The sequence below is a fragment of the Malania oleifera genome, chromosome 8 (genome assembly GCF_029873635.1).
Source record: "Malania oleifera isolate guangnan ecotype guangnan chromosome 8, ASM2987363v1, whole genome shotgun sequence".
NCBI lineage: Eukaryota > Viridiplantae > Streptophyta > Magnoliopsida > Santalales > Ximeniaceae > Malania > Malania oleifera.
In genome coordinates, this window is record NC_080424.1 from 77,531,553 (window position 1) to 77,546,106 (window position 14,554).

At 38.3% G+C, this 14,554-nt stretch overlaps 1 long non-coding RNA gene across 4 annotated transcripts in view; it reads right to left on the minus strand.

Moving 5' to 3' along the window:
- LOC131162409 (uncharacterized) overlaps positions 1-14,353 on the minus strand; it is a 45,663-nt gene extending 31,310 nt beyond the window's left edge. For 2 of the 4 annotated variants that reach the window (XR_009138773.1, XR_009138770.1), the window contains exon 1: positions 13,851-14,254. This is a non-coding gene — a long non-coding RNA (uncharacterized LOC131162409). Of the gene's footprint in view, positions 1-13,850 lie in introns of all 4 variants that reach the window. The other 2 variants (XR_009138772.1, XR_009138771.1) reach the window with 2 other exon arrangements.
- Between the last annotated feature and the right edge of the window lie 201 nt (positions 14,354-14,554).

Genomic DNA, 14,554 nt, shown 5'->3' on the forward strand with positions numbered 1-14,554 from the left:
CACTCAACCTTTAAGCTAGTACATTTAGGATTATTTTTTTATGAACACTGGATGCTAGACTAATAGGTCTATAATCAGATAGCAAGATAGACCTGCTTTTTCTTAGGCACCAAAGTCATGAAGGTAGAATTAATACTCTTACGTAAAATCCCATTCAAATAAAATTCATTAAAAACCTTCATCAAGTCATCCTTAACCACCATCCAACATTCTTGAAAGTTGAGAGCTAAATTGAAACGGTTGAAATTTTAATTAAAATGAATGACCTAACTTGAAGATAGGTTTCTCCCTCAATTTATAATACAAATTAAATACATTCTAATGACAATAATACCCTTACCAACTCTCACTAATTAACATACTACCACACTAAATAATAATAATACTAAAAGACATAAATAATCTCTAACACTCCCCCTCAAGCTGAAGCATAAATGTCATATGCTCCTAACTTGTTACAAATAAATTTAACACGAGCATCCCCCAATGCTTTGGTGAACAAATCAACAAGCTGCACATCAAACTTCACATAAGCAGTAGTAATGAGCTTTTGCACAAGTTTCTCCCAAACAAAGTGACAATCAACTTCAACGTGCTTCATCCGCGCATGAAAGACCGAGTTGGAGGCAATATGAAGAGCAACTTGGTTGTCACACATCAACTTCACATGCTGAGAATGCGAAATACCCAATTATTCCAATATGTTCTTTAACCAGGCAAGCTCACAAGTAATGTGAGTCATAGCTCTATGTTCTAATTCAGCACTTGACCTGGCCACCATAGTTCGTTTCTTGGTCTTCCAAGAAACCAAATTACCACCAACCAAGATATAATACCCGCTTGTGGATCTCCGACTGGAAGGCGACCCAGCCCAATCTGCATCTATATATCCATGAATATAAGTGTGACCCTGATCATGATATAAAAGACCTCTCCCAGGTGCACCTTTAAGATATCTCAAGTTGCGAATAACTGCATCCCAACGACTTGTCCTCCGAGAATCTAGAAATTGACTCACAACACTTGTTATAAAAGATATATCCGACCGAGTGACTGTGAGATAATACAACTTTCCAACAAGTCTCCAATATTGCCTAGGATCAGGTCGCAAATCACCCATATTTTGTACTAATTTACTGTTAGGATCCATGGGTGTATCAAATGGTTTAGATCCCAACAATCCAATTTCATCCAACAGATCAAGAACATACTTCCTCTATGACAAAACAGTTCCCGTATGAGATCTAGATACTTCTATACCAAAGAAGTATTTCAACGATCGCAAATCTTTTTTTTGAAACTTAGTCTATAAAAAAAGTTTGAGACTCTGAATACCTTTAACAGCATCATCTAATAACAATATCACCACATAAACAACAAGAAGGATCCTACCTGATGAAGTATAACAATAAAACACAAAATGATCCATTGCACCATTGAAGACCAAACTCAAGTACTACAACATTGAAATAACCAAACCATGCTTTGGGAGATTGTTTTAAACCATACAGAGGGATCCTACCTGATGAAGTATAACAATAAAACATAAAATGATCCATTGCACCGTTGAAGAAAAAACTCAAGTACTACAACATTGAAATAACCAAACCATGCTTTGGGAGATTGTTTTAAACCATATAGAGCCTTCTTGAGCTGACACACTAAGCTCGACTCCCCCTAAGCAACAAACCCAGGTGGTTGCTCCATATAAACCTCCTTCTCAAGGTCGCCATGCAAGAAAGCATTTTTCACATCTAATTGATGTAGAGGCTAGTGACAAGTAATAGCCAAAGAGATGAACAAACATACTAATGTAAGTTTGGCAACTGGAGAAAAAGTATCTGAATAATCCAAACCATACATTTGAGTGTATCCCTCAACAACAAGACGGGCCTTCAGACGAGACACAAAACCATCAGGGTTGACTCTCATAGTGTAAACCCAGCGACAACCAACCACAGACTTGTCAGGAGGAAAAGGTACCAAGTCCCAAGTGCCATTGTCATGTAAAGCATTCATCTCTTCAACATAGCATTCCTCCACCCATAATGGGCTAAGGCTTTCGAAATAAATTTAGGAAGGGTAGTAACTAGTAAATGATGGAGTAGTAACAAAACAATAAGGAGGGTGATAAGAAGTCATAACAACATAGTTGAAAATAAGATTTAAGTACGCGTGCGTTTACCTTTCCAAACAGTAATGGGAGGATCAGCATCATGAGGAATATTATCATCAAACGATGAAACCAAAGGCGTGGCAGTAGAAGCTAGAGGGGACTTTCTTCCTTGGAGCCATCATTGTGAATACACATGTAAATTAGGATGATCAAGACGATGAGAAGGACTTGAACTAGATGGAGACTCAGATGATTGGTTGGGCAAGGACAACAAAGTAGAATATGGAAGATTAGGCAAAGGAAGAGACTCATTAAGCTTAGAAGCACTCAAGGAGTCAGTGTAGTAAGGTGTGGACTCAAAGAAGGTAACATCGGCAGAAACAAAGAAGCAATACAGCACAGGACTATAACAACGATATCCCTTTTTTGAGTATATGAGTAGGCCCAGAAAGACACATTTTATAGCACGAAGATCCAACTTATCCACCTCAGGACTTAGTTGATGAACAAAAGACACACCCAAATATACGAGGGAGAGAAAACAAAGGTGAATTATGAAAGAGAATGGAGTAGGGAACTTTACCACTAAGAACACAGGATGGCATCTTATTGATCAGATAACAAGCAGTGAGTACAGCACTCCAAAGGTCTTTAGGTACATGCATTTGATAAAGTAAGGCGTGAGTAATTTCAAGAATATTTCTATTTTTCCTTTCTGATACCCCATTTTGTTGAGGAGTATGGGCATAGGAAGATTGATGGACAATATCAAACTACGTCATATAAGTAGTGAATTGTGCACCGAAATACACTTTAGCATTATCACTTCTAAGTGTTAGAACTAGCATACCAAATTAAGTCTTTACTTCAGACCAGAAGGCACAAAATACATGAAATAACTCAGAATGATTTTTATCAAATATAAGCAAGTCAATAATCATCCACAAAGGTTATAAAGTACTGGAAATCCAACTTGGACACAACTCTATTAAGACCCCAAACATCTGACTGAACTAACATAAAAGGGCTTACAGCCTGTTTATTGATTCGGGAAGCAAAAGGGACACAATGGTGCTTGCTTAACTAACAATACTCATAATCAAGACTAGACATAGAACTTAAACTAAGAACAAGACATTTTAACTTTTCCAGTGAAGGATGACCAAGGCGACTAGTGCAGACAGTAGAGAAAGATAGCAGCTCAAAGTGATAGAGTCCACCAGCCTCACGCCCTCCGCCAATCGTCTTCCTTGTCTTCCAATCCTAAATAATCACAGAATCAGGGAAGAACGTTATTGAACAATTCATAGATTTAGTAATCTTGTTAACGGATATAAGATTGAAAGGAAATTTGGGAATATACAAAACCGAAGGAAGAAAAATTAAAGAAATGGATTTTATAGTCCCAATTCCCTATACTGCGGCGGTGGATCCATCAGCAAGAGTAACACAAGGTAAATTTGTAGGATATTGAAGAGTTGAGAAGAAGCCAGGTATACCTATGATATGATCAGTGGCAGCGGAGTTATGACCTAAGAACTAGGACATGAAGTGCGGGATGATAGGCATACTGTGGGATTATTTGTTTGGGCAAGAGATGCAATGGGATGAGAATCCTGTTGTGATGCTTGAGACTACTAGAATTTGGAATACTCTTCCTCTTACATGGATACAGTACGTTACCCCCTACTCGGCCTCAAAGGTGAAAAGACGGAGGTGGTCGCATTGATTGCCCCAAAAGGTGTGAAGTCAGTGGTGGCTGCATTGGCAACATGTGAAGGTCTACCGTGGAGATCCCAACACTACTTAGTATGATTATTCTATCCACAATGAGTGCACTTGCAAGGAGTACCTCTACCTCGTCCGTCTTTACCAGTATGATCACTCAAACCACCTTGATAACTTTTGAGGTTATTTAGTAGAGAACTAGAATCACTCTGTGTAGCAAATGCTGTCCTCTCAGAGCCAAATGCAAGGGCAGGTGAATGCGTGCTAAAGGAAGCATGAAAGACACGAGAATAAACATTGGCAAATGATGGCAACTTGGCACTACTAAGTATCTTGGACCAAACCGCCTCAAACTCGGGTCTTAAGCCTGCTAGAACACGAAGGATTGTCATCTACTCCCACTCCTTCCGCATCTCACGAACATTAGCAGATATAAATTGCACAAAGTTAAGCTTCTTATGAATACGCTTCATCTCTCCAAAATAATCAGCAATACTCCTATCTCCTTATTGTAACTGTTGATGCGCAGCGATTTTAATCTTCCAATCAACAAAATAAATAGCACAAAGAACATTCACAAAAAAAATGTAGACGAGAGATTTAACGTGGTTCGGCAAGATTGCCTACATCCACAGAGTGTGCACCTGAAGAAAAATCCACTATGAAACGATGGCAATACAAGATTTGATCAGACTCTCCCCGATCCCAGATCCCCTGTACACCCCTTCACCCTTCAAACCAGTGAAGAAAAAATATTCCTAGAGAGAAAGCCCCCTCTAGCTCTCCTTGCACAAAATGACAAGCAATACTCACTTTTTCCCATGACTTACAAACATATATATGACACCACACAATCATTGGATTTAAAGACGATCCAACAGCTATGATAAAAGCCACAATAAATAAATAAATAAAACATATTTTTTAACAATCTCCACCTTGGCTTTTAATAACAGCCAAGCACAACATTCCATCCCCAAGTTCTGGGATGCTCTGTCAACAATCAACAAGAGACTACATTAACTAAGTCCAGACAGCGCTTGAACTTAGCTAATGAAACAGGCTTCGTGAGCATATCTGCAACATTTCCATCTGTGTGGATCTTCAATAACTGGAACTTACCACTTTTAACTCAATCTCTAACTGCATGGTATCGCACATCAATATGCTTCGTGCGAGAGTGGTAGACTTGATTCCTTGCCAAGTGGATCGCACTCTGACTATCACAGACTACGTGTAATCTATCCTGCATAACACCAAGTTTCTGAATCAGTCCAATTAACCACAAAGCCTCCTTACCTGCCTCTGCCAAAGCTATGTATTCAGTTTCTGTAGTAGACAAAGCTGTAGTAGGCTGCAACATAGCCTTCCAACTAATGGAAGCACCAGCCATGGTAAAAATGAAGCTAAAAGTAGACCTCCTCTTATCCAAATCACCTGCATAATCGGAGTCCACATAACCCTAAACATTACAATCATCAGTACTTTCAAACAAGATACCATAATCAGAAGTGCCACGCAAAGATCTGAAAATTCATTTCACCGCATTCCAATGCATTCAACCTGGATTAGCCATATATTTGCTCACCAGACTAACTGCATATGACAAGTCTAGTCTACTACACACCATAGCATACATCAGATTCCCTACTGTGCTGGCATAAGGCACACTAGCGATATCCAACTTAACCTCATCAGTAGAAGGACATAGTTTAGCTAACAACTGAAAATGAGCAGCTCGAGGTGTACTTACCGGTTTAGCCTTATCCACATATTAAACCTTTCCAACACTTTCTCAATATACTTACCCTGTGACAACCACAGCTTTTTCTGTTGTTTGTCCCTCCTGATTTTCATGCCAAGGATCTTTTTAGCTGCACCAAGATCCTTCATCTCAAACTCATCCTATAACCCGGCTTTCAACACATTCAACTCATCAGTACTGTTAGAGACAATCAACATGTCATCCACATATAGTACAAGGATCACATATACACCATTGTTAAGTAATCTGAAGTAAACACAACTGTCATAACTGCTTCGAACATACCCAATCCTCAACATATAAGAATCAAACCTCTTATACAATTGCCTAGGGGATTGCTTTAAACCATAAAGAGACCTATTCAACTTACATACCAGGTGTTCTTTACCTTGCTCCAAAAACCACTCCGATTGCTCCATAAAGATATCTTCCTCCAACTCACCATGAAGGAAAGCTGTCTTTACATCCATCTATTCCAGATCTAAATCTTGCATGGCAACCAATGCTAACAAGGATCTAATAGAAGCATGCTTAACAACAGGAGAAAAGATTTCATTATAATTTATACCTTCTTCCTATTTGTATCCTTTTGCTGCTAACCTGGCCTTATATTTTATCCCTTCTGATTCTGAAGTAAGTTCTTTCTTTCTAAAAACCCACTTACAACCAATTAGCTTCCCATCCTTGGGCTTCTGAACAAACACCCAAGTGTTATTCTTATGAAGAGACTCCATCTCCTTAACCATGGCTTCAAGCCAACTATCTCGTTTAGAGCTCTAAACTGCTTCCTGAAAATCAAAAGGATCTCCACTACTAGTAATTAGAGCAAATGCAACTAAGTCCTCAAACTCATACCTGACTGGAGGCTCAACATTCCTCATTTCTCTGTCGGTGGTTAGCCCTGTAGGCTCATGCCTATCACCTGTCTGAGAAATTTCCTAAGGAACTGTAGTCTGTCTCATTGTATCCTGTACAACAAAATCAACAACAGTAGTCTGAGTATTACCCATACCTGAATTCTGAATACTGTCCAGTTCCACTTGAATAGGTACTCCTGCTGAATCAGACTCCATCTTCTTATCAGCATTCTCCTTCAACATGGCTTCCTCATCGAAGACCACATCCCTTCTAATGACCACCTTCCGTGCCATAGGGTCCTACAATCGGTATCCCTTCACTTCTTCTTGGAAACCAAGAAATACGCACGGTTTGGACTTAGAGTCCAACTTTGATCTTTCTTGTTCCTGCACATGCACATACGATGGACAACCAAATATTCTCAACACAGAGTAATATACTGGCTTACCTGTCCATACCTCCTCAGGAATCTTTGAGTCAATAGTTGCAGAAGGAGACCTGTTTACCAGGTAGCATGTCATACTCACTGCTTCTGCCCAAAATGACTTAGGCAAATTAGCCTAAATCCTCATACATCTTGCCCTCTCTAGTAATGTTCTGTTCATCCTTTTAGCCACCCCATTCTGCTGTGGCCCATGTGGAACTGTATAGTGCCTAGTGATCCCTTATTCCTTACAGAAGTCAATTAACTGGCTGTTTTTGTACTCTAGGCCATTGTCAGATCTTAGAAACTTCACCTGTTTCCCTGTTTGTCTCTCTACCTGAGTTTTCCATTCCCTGAACTTACTGAATACCTCACTCCTATGCTTCAAAAAATGCACCCAAACTTTCCTGGAAAAGTCATCAATAAATGAGACAAAATAAATAGCACCACTATGAGACTGTACCTATACTGGACCCCATACATCTGAATAAATGTACTCCAACACCTCCTTGTTCGTATGCTTTCCTGTTCTAAAACTCACCCTGCGCTGTTTACCATATAAACAATATTTACAGAACTTAATCTTACAATAAGAATTACCACCCTTCCGCCTGTGTAGTTTCTGCAAACCATGCTCACTCATGTGACCCAGCCTCATATGCCACAGAGTAGTATTTGCATCTGAAAAGTAGCTGCAGCTCCACTTGTCACTGTGCTACCTACCAGAGTGTAAAAATTGTTCCTCAGATGACCCTTCATTACTACCAGTGAACCTTTAGCCACTTTTAGCACACCATCCATAGCTGAAAAAGAGAAACCATTGCTGTCCAAAGAGCCCAAGGAAATCAGCTTCTTTTTCAAATCTGGAACATGCCTCACATCCCTGATGGTTCTAACCACACCATCAAACATCCTGATTCTGACCGCTCCAATACCAAGAATACCACAAGAAGCATCATTACCCATCAACACCGTCCCTCCAGAGATTGGTTCATAGGAGTCAAACCAGTCCCTATATGGACACATATGATATGAGCACGCTAAATCCAAAGTCCAGGTATCGGCTAAGTAACTGGAACCTATAGTAACAACCAAAAGATCCCCATCAAAAATTGATGAACTGCTCTCCACTACAGTAGCCTGCTCAGTCTTCTTCCTGTTCTTTTCCTCTAAATCTTTTTCCCTCCTTAGACAGTGCTTCTTCATATGTCCTTCTTTCCCACAATAAAAAGAACCACTCCTCCACTTCCCATTCTTACCCTTGGACTTGGATCAAGATTTCCCTCGATTCCAATTACCCCTGCTAGAACTCCTGCCCCGCTGTTGGCTAGACTCACCCTTAACCACCAACCCTTTTCCATGTCCTGGATAATATGGTTCGTGAAAATTCTTACTCTCCAGAATGGCAGTAGTCACCTCCTCAACTGTAAGAGTTTCCTTACCTAGCAGTAATGTGGTTTTCAAAGTATCAAGTGAACTAGGAAGCGAATACAATAGAATCAATGCTTTATCTTCCTCCTCAATTTTTACCTCAATACTCAGTAGCTACGAGATTATTTTCTTGAAATAATTGAGGTGGTCTCTGACTTCTGTGCCCTCAATCATCCTCAACTGATACAACTGTTTCTTCAAATACAGTCTATTAACTAAGGACTTGGACATATAAATATTCTCGAATTTTTTCCAAAGCTCATCTGGTGATGTTTCATTCAACACACTGTATTTAATTTCTGGAGCTAAACTTAAGTGAATGGTACTTACCGCTTTCATTTCCAGCTCCTCCCACTGATCATCTGACATGGTCTCTGGCTTCTTGTCTTTCCCATACAATGCTTTAATCAGTCTCTATTGGACCAACCCATCCTTCACAGTGCTCTGCCACAAACTGAAATTATTTTTTCCATTAAAAGGCTCCACCTTGAACTTGGCCATCAAAGTACTCACCATTTAAAAATAAATAAAAATTTCTCTCCCCTCTAACGTCAGCACCTATCAGGATGACGTCAGTGCTCCATGGGGAGGATCCGTGCCTCAACCCGATGGTTGGGTCTGACCCGTTTTGCTCGACCTGGATCCCTGATCCACTGCACGTGCGACCCCCACGTGTTCTAGCCGACCCGGATGCTGACCTGCGCCTTGACCCAACGGGTTCTGCTTGGATCTGACCCACAACCCAGCCTCTTGACCCACGTGTCAACCTATTGCGTTCCGTACCCGACCCGATTCTGAATCTGGGTCTGTCACCCAATTCTAGCATTGTTCATCATGTTTTTCATCCGCAAAAAAAAAAATTTTCTTCTGAATTTTTTTTTTCACACCTTCAATTGAAAAATAATCCTCCTTCAATTGAAAAATTCCGAAATAATTTTCCGGCACCTAATATGAATCCGCAAACCTCAATCCGATTTTTCAATTGAAAATTTTCAGAATAATTTTCCGGCACCTGATCTGAATACACGTACCTCAATCCGATCTGAACGAACTGCTCTGATCTTGAGCACTCCCGCGGAAAAACTATCCAAAAAATTTCTTTCGATCTGATCTGATCTATCAGATTTGCACCCAATCAAAATCGTGCTCTGATACCACTTATTGACGCACAGCGATTTTAATCTTCCGATCAACAAAATAAATAACACAAAGAACATTCACAAAAAAAATGTAGTTGGGAGATTTAACGTGGTTCGGAATGATTGCCTACGTCCATGAAGCGTGCACCTGGAGAAAAATCTACTATGAAACGATGGCAATACAAGATCTAATTAGACTCTCCTCGATCCCAGATCCCCTGTACACCCCTTCACCTTTCAAACTAATGAAGAAAAAATCTTCCTAGAGAAAGCCCCCTCTAACTCTCCTTGCACAAAATGACAAGCAATACTCACTTTTTCCCATGGCTTACAAACATATATATGACAACACACAACCATTGGATTTAGAGACGATCCAACGGCTGTGATAAAAACCACAATAAATAAATACTAAAAACATATTTTTTCACAGTAACTAAAATAACTCCCGGGATAAATCATACATACATGTAATGTTACTACAGTATAAAAGCTTGACATAATCTCAAATATCCTTGCACATATCTAGATGCATACACATCAATGCAATTTGTGGCTCCATCGAATTCTATAAGAGAGAAACAAACAAGGCATCTTCTTGAACCCACACTTCTTTTCTCTTCTCATCAGAAGTATCAGATTGGAGCTACTAGTCAGATTTTCCTAATCCTGCTAAATAAACTTGAATAGCTTTAGACCGTTGAACATAGTTCTTTCCATCCAAATTTTGAGTCGTTAGACTCCATCCCAACACTTGCAAACCAACAGTCACACCAACGTCAAACAAAAAAAACAATCACAAATTATGTGAAGCACTGACACAACCACGGACGAGGTGAACAACTAACCAACTGAAATAGCACTGCCATAGCCTCAGAACTAGACATACGAGCACTGCCACTGGTCCAAGAAACTCACAAAAGGAATTGTCTAGAAAAGGAATCGGAACATGGTAGAGCAAAAAAAAACAGAAAGAGGTGGCTAGAAACTCACTCATGCATCGATGCGTGGGGTTGGCTCTACCGACATTTGGCCCGATGCCTGGTCGCGCATGGGCAGTGTTTTGACAATGGGGTTTTGTGAGGTTAGGCTTCGAAGGGTTTTGTATTTGAGTATATGGTTAGTTTTGTGAAACAATGAGGGGTTTGGGTGGATTTGAGAAGAGGCTTGGAGTTCTTGAACCGCAAGAATGGCTTTTTCTGACGATTGAGAAGAATAGGGTTTATGTTGGATCACACTATGATACCATGTTGATGTTTTGATTAAAATGAATGACCTAACTTGAAGATAGGTCTCTCCCTCTATTTATAATACAAATTAAATACATTCTAATGACAATAATACCCTTACTAACTCTCACTAATTAACAAACTAACACACTTAATAATAAGAATACCAAAAGACATAAATAAGCTCTAACAAAAACCATTTGACCCTAGAGCTTTACCCTTTTCCATTCCAAAGACGGGAGATCACTTCCTCTTTCTCAAAAGGTCTCTCTAGCCAAGTTATCTTATCATTAGGCAAAGGGTACCACTCATGGTTTTAAATAGCAGCCGCAACCATTACATAAGGCCATTACATAACAATTTTTCAGTTTCTCGATATCGTTACATGTTGCGAAATCAATGGAAAGAAAAATCACGGTCGTAGTGGCCGTTAAGGACCATAACCGTTGCATAAAGGCCACTACAACCGTTATGTAACAACTATAGGACTATTACAGTACATATATATATATATATATATATTATTTTTTCTTTTTAACTTTTTCTTTTCACTTTTATTTTTTCCCACTCTAATAAATCATTCTCAGTATATTATATGGAGAGACGAGGAAAAAGATTATAATGAGGATGATAATGATACAAAATTTACTATTTTTTTAAATACTCAAGAAATGCATTAATTAACATTTTGATAATACTAATTTGTTAAGAAAATATTTTATTTTGACAATATTAGCAATTTGATAACTATGTTCTATATTTTTCAACTTCAACCTTCTTTTCTTTTCTACTTACTATATATTTTTATTATTCATATATCTTTTGTGTTTAATAGATTAATGAATTTTAAAAAGTATTTTGTTTTATTAATTAATTTATAACACATAAGAATAATGAAAAAGTATAAATACATACAATCACACACACATAATTTTTCTGTCAATGGTGGTGTAAAACAAATGTAAATTTCTTGCCCTTACCAAACAACTTAGTTAGTTGAACTAAAGGATCCAAAATACACTAAAACTCTGTCGAAGAAGCGTTAAAGTTTAAAACAGGCAAATACACTAATATGCATAAGGTTGTGCAGGCTTGAAAAATATTCATGGTCGTTACTCGTTACACCCACTTCCTGTTATGTAACATCTGCTACTCCCTTTTCCCACCACACCTGTTACCATTATGTTACACTACCAGCTACTGCAATTTAAAACCATGGTCCCACTATAACCTTTCCACCATCAATCTAATCGTCTTCCTCAAAAAACAAATTACACAAAATCAATGATCTCAAAGGCTATTCTACTATTTTCTGAGATAATATCCCCCCTTATCCAACTCCAACTCCCTAATCAAGTTTTTCCTCATTTTCCCAATTGCTATCCTTTGAAAAAGTATAGTATTAGAATCACCTTCTCTTGCCCATTTAAACTTCATTTTTTGCTTCTAGCTTCTCGTTTCCTTAAAAATCACCTCTTCCAATTCAGTCTTTAATGATATTCTTTTCAAATCCTCCTCTCCCATAAGATCAATAACTTCTTCCCTACTATCTAATTCAGCCAACTCACCTAAATAAAGGTATTTTTAAGCCTAATGTCTCCAAACACCTCCCTATTCCACTCTTTTAAATTTCTTTCAGCCTCCTCAATTTCTTCATGAATCTAAAACCTTCCCGGCCCCCATCCACATCCTCACTCCAAGACTCCCTCACCAAAGACTGAAAAGTTTCGTGTTCCAGCCACATATTTTCAAATCTAAAGTGGGTAGGACCCCAAGAAACCTTCCTAGATTAAATAAACAAATAATATGGATGCAAAAAAAAAAAGCAAACAGAGACACTGAAACTTAGCAAAATCGAGGTTTGCGGTGTGCTGTCCTTAGGGTAGATTTCACCTTGTCTGTCACATAAGATTTGTGAGGATCACCTCCCAAGATACAACAATCCTTCTCATTATGCATGCACTGGCCAATGAGAAAGCAAAAACAACACTGGACTTTATCAGCCCAAACAACAACAAGAGATGAAAGACAATTAGGGTTTTCAATTATGTACTAGGGTTTTATTAAAATTGTGACATATCTATTTGCAATGATTGGAGAAAATATGTACATAGATAAACTGCATACAAGAAAAAAGGAATTGATAATGATTATTTAATGGTGTAAAATGAGAAGAAAATAGTCAAAAGTGGACGAATCAAAAGCCAACAAACACCTAGGCTGCACACAATGACTGCATACGCCACACTTAGGCAAATTATTTCTTGGATTCTGTAGTTTTGAATGGATCATGCCCTACTTTGTGCACGTGTGGGGAACTTTCGGCAATTGTACATTCACAAGGTGTAGGTAATGTTCCATGTATAAGGATGTCTAAGTGAGCAAAAACAAGAATGTGGAACTGTAAGTAAAAGAGAATAAAACAATGAAGAAGGATCCAAGGGTTTCACAAACCTAGGAGAACATTAAGGATTTTGAAATACGAAAGGAACACTCAAAAAACCAACACTAATATATCACCCATCCTACTTCTTAACTTCTTGGACAACAGAGTTTCTAAAACTAGGGACAGATAGTTGAATACCAAGAAATTTTCCTCTAGCACTACATTTATACATGCCCAAGTTTGAAATTTTACTCTTTATCCATCTTATTTACATTGCCAGACAATGCAGAGCACTCAACTATATTAACTAGCAAAGTCCCACGAATAATGCAAACGTCAGCCATTTTTCTTGCAAGGTAGCTAAGGCTTCTGGTATTTTATGTTTTCCTACGTCTTTGTCTCGATGCCTCTATCATAACAAAGTGTCATTTAATTTGAAAAAGACAAGCCATCTTTTTTACTGTAGTGTTTCATTTGGAAGTGACAGTTCACAAATTAGCTGTCTTATGTCTTTTTATTATTATCATCATTTCAGTCTTTCAGATGGGTCCAGAACCGGAAATGCTCAGCCACCACATATAGAAAAGTAACACAAAAACTACAGAGGCATTTCATCAAACAAATGATCCGCAATTCAATCCCCCCCCCCCCCCCCTCCCCCTCCATAAAACAAAAAATACGAAGAATAACTGAGAATCCTGTCCGCCTATTGTAGGATAACCAAAATTATGAACAAAAAATAAATAAATGAATTAAAAAAAGGAATGGGTAAACCTTAATTTATATGAACTCTGGCTGACACGTAAACAATCAGAGATTCAAAGAGAGATAGAGCGTTTTAGAGCACATCGATAATTCATAAGAGATCTCACAGGGCGAGGGATGCAGGGATCGAGAGCGTGAAGGGGAAAATTAAGAGAATGTCGATCAGTTTCATATATTTCCTCAACCCCCCACTGCCACCCTTCCGTCGAAGTACCTTTTCTGTGGTGGGTACAAAGAACAGCTGACCCAAATTGGCAATCATATGAAGCACCTTGATTTTTATCTGCACACCCATAATTAAATTTGACATGATGAGCTTTTCCAACGGGTCTTGCTTCCTCGTTGAATACAATGCATTGCAATGATAATTCTTGCTCTTGTATGCAATGTATTACAATGATTAATTATCCCTACCATACAGTGTACAAATGGATTGTGCAGAGAATAATCTTTAAAATACAATGGAACTGAGTTAGTGCTGTCGGTTGCTTCCACATTACAAATCTGAAAATGATAATTTCAATATTAAAGTGCAACTATAAGCTTTTTAAGATTTAAGAATACAAATTTTCATATATGTATAAAATTTGCCATTCTTTTAAGAGTCTAAACTTCGGCCCTCATATTTAAATTTATATGAATTTATACAAAACACAACTCTAAATTGTATTCAGTTTGATTTGTCCAAATTCACCAAAACACAAATTTAAAGC